Source organism: Dermacentor silvarum, chromosome 8 (genome assembly GCF_013339745.2).
Source record: "Dermacentor silvarum isolate Dsil-2018 chromosome 8, BIME_Dsil_1.4, whole genome shotgun sequence".
Lineage (NCBI taxonomy): Eukaryota > Metazoa > Arthropoda > Arachnida > Ixodida > Ixodidae > Dermacentor > Dermacentor silvarum.
The window spans coordinates 151,598,841-151,605,148 of record NC_051161.1 but is presented as its reverse complement, the minus strand read 5'-3'; positions in this window follow the sequence as shown (position 1 = coordinate 151,605,148).

Here is a 6,308-nt window from a genome sequence, read left to right as displayed (position 1 = left end):
CTCCGCCTTTTCTTGAACCGGTCATTCTGTTGCACCCTTCCCATACAAAATTGTCAATAACAGGCGGCTGCTCCAAATCTCGTAGATTTGTTTCCGTCACGGCGTACACGCTAATCGCTTCATCATTCAGCTGCCTTTGAATTTCCAGCCATTTTTCCTGCTTGCGACCAACCTGCATGTCAATGTAGCAAATTTTACCTTCTCTATTTTTATCCTTTCTGCGTCTTTCCCTGAGTCCTGGTCGTCTAATTCTAGCCTTTACTTGTGTTTCGCTTCGTTAAATACTTAATCCTGCTTCCTGATTGCCTGGGGCCCGCCTAAAAAAGCTACAGCTCGCGCCGCGAATCGACGTCCGACCGGTGTTGCTATACTTTCACTAAAAAGTAACCCGTCACGCACAAAAGCACCTTCACCACCTGCTCGGTGCACTTCTCTGTTGATGTCAATGACCGTAAAATTCATTGCTTTAGCTAGAGTCCAAATTTTCCTGTTTACTGAAAGAACTGCCCTTTCAATTTCATAGCCCTGCCTTTCAACCTCTGGCACCGTGCACACCGCGATTTGTACTTCCTTTGAAACATTCCGCAGGTCGGTGACCCCTTTGGCTATTTGCTTTGTGATCCCTGCCCATCGTCCGTGCAGTACGTCAATCACTCCGCCAATTATCACTAATAGGTGTTTCTCCTCCATTGTGTCCCACATGGGTTCCTTGGCTTTGCTATCACCTCTCTAATCGGTTTTCCCGGAAGCGCGCTAACCTCGAATCGTTCGCCTGCACCTACCCTCTCTGTTATCGCCGGTTCTACTTTACGCAGAGGACTCGTCCTTCGCTCCTCGAACAGGCCGGACGTGTTTCGAGCGAGCTCCTCAACACCGACCCACCACCAAGGCCAGGAGCAGGGAAAGCAGCGTCCGTCTCGGCTCCCTTTTTTCCTCGACCTGGCGGCCGGCCAATGACTCCGAGTTCGTCACCGTTTTTACGAGACGTTCACCCCTCTGCGCTAGCCTAGCTCTCCGGCATGAACGGAGGATCGGAGCGAGACGCAGCTGGCGTCGGCGGCGCGCATAGCTGGCGTGCGCTGCACACCAACATCGCCCGTCGTCATCAACAACTCTCGCCACCTACCATATCAGCAGCATCACCGCCGCATCCATCCAAGAAATCACCGAAACCTCCACCATTGCCTGCCAACGACTACAAATCATTGTCAGGATCCGGGGCGGTCTTGACTGCAGCAAAATTCACTCCTGCGTCCTACGCCAGATCATCCTCAAGGCGGCCGGCCTACCAATCAACGAGCACACTGCTCAAGACCAACTTCGCGTCAACGAAATCAGCAATACTATCCTAGTGAGCACGCCGAATATGGACCGGGCCGACTCCTACAATACCATCCGCACCCTCAACTTCAACGGAACCACCTACGAGGTGGCCACCCACGTAGCTGACCCCTCGGACACCTGTCGCGGCGTCATCCTCCTACCCATCGACTCACCCGAGCAAGCCATCCTCCCCACCCTCATCAGCTACAATCCTGACCTCACAGTAGGATCCGCCAGGCGATTGGGCAACACCGAGTCCATCCTGATTACCTTCCAAGGGAAGCGCGTCCCCTACTACATAAACTACGAGGGTTGTGCCCTCCGCTGTATCCCTTACCGGCAGAAGATCGAGGCTTGCACTCGCTGCCGCAAAGTCGGCCATCGCCAGGACGTGTGCCCGTTCTCCACAGACACACGCTGCCCGAATTGCGGAACCCTCGACCCCTCCATGGACCACGACTGCAAACCGGTGTGCATCGTCTGTAACGGTGCACACCCTACGGGCTCACAGCTGTGCAAGCAGTGCTACAAGCCCCAACAGACTCCCTCCAAGGCAAGGAGCCAACAAACACCCTCATTCCCGGCCATAGATCCTGCCCAAGCCCGCGCCAGGAGCAGCAGCAAGACCCCAGGGCCACACTCTACCTCCCAATGCGAAGCCTGGCCCGCCCTACCACCACCACCGCCACTTCCCTCAAAGCAAGCAACACCCCCACCCGAGGTAAGCTGGGCTAGGGTAGCCTCCACCTGCTCCTCGCCATCTCAGCCCTCCAATCTCGAAACATCTCTCCTTCGAGAGAACGCCACTCTCAAGGAGGAGATTCGCCAGCTAAAACTGTCGCTTCAGTCCACCCAGCCACCCTCCCCCTCCCAACCTTATACTCTCCCATCATCGCAACCTCTCACACCATCACTCCCATCACCTACCCCTACGTCCAACGAACCACCCTCTCCCATGGATGTTGCTCCTGAATCTCAGCCACCTACGACACCCTCTCCCCCCAACAAACGCAAAACACCCGATACGCCGCGCACGGAAGATCGCCTAGACGATACCCTCCTTGGGTTTAACGATAGAATAACCACTCTTGAATCGAAAGCCCACCAACTGCAACAAGACTTCATGACCTTCCAACAAAGCTGCACCGCGCAATTTGTCGCCCTTAATGACAAACTCGACCGCTTTCTTGAGTCCGTCATGGCACAACTAGCCACTCTCAGCCAAGCCATCACTCCACCCCCAACTAACTCCACACCCGCACTCCCGAGTGATGGCGAGTAGTCCTGCCCGCTCCGAACTCGCAGTCTGGCAATGGAACTGCAGAGGGTTTGGCCGTAAGAAAGCCAGCTTTCAGCAGTACATTGCCAGCTGCAACAATCCGCCTGCCGTCATCGCCTTACAGGAAACCCATGGAACCGTACAATTCCCTAGTTACAATATCATGCAAGCAAAATGCAACACCAAACCTAATACAGCCATACTCATACTTAAACATCTGACCGCCACCCACTCTAAATTCGAAGACATTGACATAGAGCACGACTTTATCGAAATTCTTCCTCGCAAAATTCGCACTGCGGCGTTATACATTTTGAACGTTTACAGTCGCCCTAAAGACAAACATCACAAATTCGACAGACTATTCGCTCATGCCCTCTCCGCTGCCGGTAAACACCCCCTCCTAATTCTAGGAGACTTTAATGCCCCTAACCAATTATGGGGTCATTCCAGCAGTACACCCAAGGGCAGAGCCCTCTGGGCACACATACAAAATCACCGCCTTACACTCCATAACGACACTGACATACCCACACGACTTGGTAACAGCGTTTCCAGGGATACTTCCCCCGACCTAACACTCACACACATAATCCAGCACGCCAACTGGACTAACTTAGAAATCAACCTCGGCAGCGATCATTACATCATCCAAACAACCTTACTGTTCCGCCACAAAGTCCTCGCACCAAAGCCCCTCAATCTCACTAAATGGGACCAGTTCCGCGATGCAAGGCAAATGTCCGCCCCTGCCGACATTGCCGACATCACGGAATGGGTCCAACTCCACGCCGATACACAGGCACACACCACAACCCTTCCTCTTCACACACCGCTCCCCACAGTCGATGCCATGCTCCTACACATGTGGGAAGCCAAGGCATCTCTCCTGAAACGCTGGAAAAAGCGCCGCCACAATCGAAGGTTGAGACTTAGAATTGCTCAGATCGATCTCCAACTTGAAACATATGCCACCCAGCTGACTAACCAACAGTGGGGCCAAATATGCGATAGCATGCACGGTCAGCTTGGTAGTAAGCGGACGTGGCAACTATTACGACACCTCATAGATCCCACCACCTCACGCACACAACACAACCATCATATAAGCAAACTCTTACACGCTCACAAAGACAACTTAAAGGGACTCTTTTGCTGAGCTTCGAGAAAAACACCTTCCCCCCGTACGTCGTTTCTCCATTCCCCACTACATCGGTATACCTAATCCGGACCTTACTACACCGATCACAGAAGCCGAGGTGTGCCACGCGTTGGCTAACCTCCGCACGACCTCCGCTCCTGGCCCCGACCAGATAAATAACAAAATTCTCCCAAACCTGGACGACAAGGCACTCACAACATACTTCAACCACTGCTTCGACACTGGCATCCTTCCATCCTCGTGGAAGGATGCCAAAGTCATCTTTATTCCCAAACCCCACAAACCCGTAAACACGTCAAACCTCAGACCAACTCACTCACCTCATGCATTGGCAAAACTTTCGAACAGATTATCCTCAACCGCCTCAATAAATATATTGAGGACAACAACCTCTTTCCACCAGAGATGGTGGGATTCCGCCACTCCCTGTCGTGCCAGGACGTTATGCTTCGCTTGAAGCACGACATCTTGACACCCAACCTATACTCACGACACACAAGCAATTCTGGGTCTTGACTTTCATGACGCTTTTAATAATGTGGATCATTGCGTCATACTTCGGGAGCTAAACCTTCTTGGGGTAGGCGAAAGGATCCACAATTACATTGCCGCATTCCTCTCCAACCGCACCGCGACAATATTTATTGGCGCGGAGCAATCCCCTACCTATCACCTTGGGAGCTTTGGCACGCCCCAGGGGTCCGTGCTATCTCCCCTGCTCTTCAATTTCGCCATGCTCCACCTTGCACGCTCCCTTAAGACCATCCCAGGGCTGAACTTCTCCCTATACGCGGACGACATCACCCTCTGGGTCACAGGTGGCTCAGACGGTGAGATTCAAGACGTACTGCTGGCCGCCGCCGATAAGGTGGAGGTCATAGCGGGACGCATTGGTCTCGTCTGTTCCCCCGAGAAATCTGAAATCCTTCTCCTTCCTGCCCACACCGGCAACCGTCGACACACTCCCGACATCCACATCCTCCTCGGCAACAAACATGTCCCCAGGGTAGAAAAGCTCAGGGTTCTCGGTCTGCATATTCAGAGCAATCGACACAACACGTACACCCTCAGACACTCCAATCCACCGTCGACAACAATCTCAGACTGCTCGGTCGCGTGTCCAACCGACACGGCGGTCTGCGGGAAAATGATCTTCTCCGACTAATACACGCCTTTGTCATCACAAAGGTAACTTACACACTCCCATACTTACACCTTCTCAGAAAGGAGACTGACAAGGTCAACACCCTCCTTCGCAAAATCTATAAATTCGCCCTGGGCCTCCCACTACGCACGTCCACAGTACGGCTCATGCAGACCGGTACCTTCAACACACTCGACGAGCTCGTCGAAGCCCATCTCACCTCCTAACAAACCCGCCTTTCCAAATCGAAAACCGGACGACACATTCTTAACTCCTTAGGCATTTCTCCACCATCTCTCACTCACCCCAAACACACACCACATTCCACACCACATACACGCGAATTTACACATTCCACCACTCCCTAAAAACATGCACCCTATACATCACATCCCACGCAGGAGGCAAAGGGCCAAGGCCCTACACAGCAAATTCTCCAAATCAACCGACGTGCTCTATGTCGACGCCGCCGAATATAGCACTGGCTCCAAATATGCCCTCTCAGTAATAAATTCGCACGGCGAGTTAGCTACGGCCGCCTCTGTCTATGCTTCTTCTCCGGAGGAGGCGGAGGAGGCGGCCATAGCCCTGGCTTTCACTATTCCAAATTCCTCCGTGATTGTCAGCGACTCAAAAACAGCCATCAGCAATTTCGGAGCGGGCAGGGTGTCAAGGCAAGCCCTTTCCCTAACCCTCTCTCGCCCTCCCACACAAGACGTAGGCCTCATTTGGACCCCAGCACACGCGGGTCTCGCCGGCAACGAGGTGGCTCACGCCAGCGCCCGAGGATTAACGGACCGGGCGCGGGCATTAGGTGAGTCGCAAATCGTTGCTTTCGAGAGGCCGTTTTCCGCGCGAGATCGCCTTCTCACATTCCACGACATCTGTGCACTATACACTCAATCGTCTGACATTTCCTCCCTTGGCACGTAATTCTCCACGTAAACGCGAGATCCTGTGGCGGCAGCTACAGACTCGCACCTTTCCCTCCCCTCACTTTCTACACGTCATTCACCCTTCTCTCTACCCTTCCCCGGCCTGCCGCTTCTGCTCAGCGGCCAAGGCCAATCTCGGCCACATAATGTGGGGATGCCCTCAACACTCATTACCCCCTCCCCTTAATAATTTAATTACTAGTGAGGAGTAGTGGGGGGCTGCCTTGCGCAGCTCCAGGCATGACGTTCAGGAGGCCATCCTGGGGTGGGCTGAGAGGGTAGCCGAGGACTACCTCGAGTAGACCCCTTCCCCCCTCTACCCCGCTGCCCCTTTCCTTGTATAAAGGATAAATAAAGTTGTTACTACTACTACTTTACGCATGTTGGAATCCCCAACAACGAAAACTCGACGCTTTTCTTCCCCCTCACAACCGAACACTACCCCCGGCGTCACAATGCCCTCCC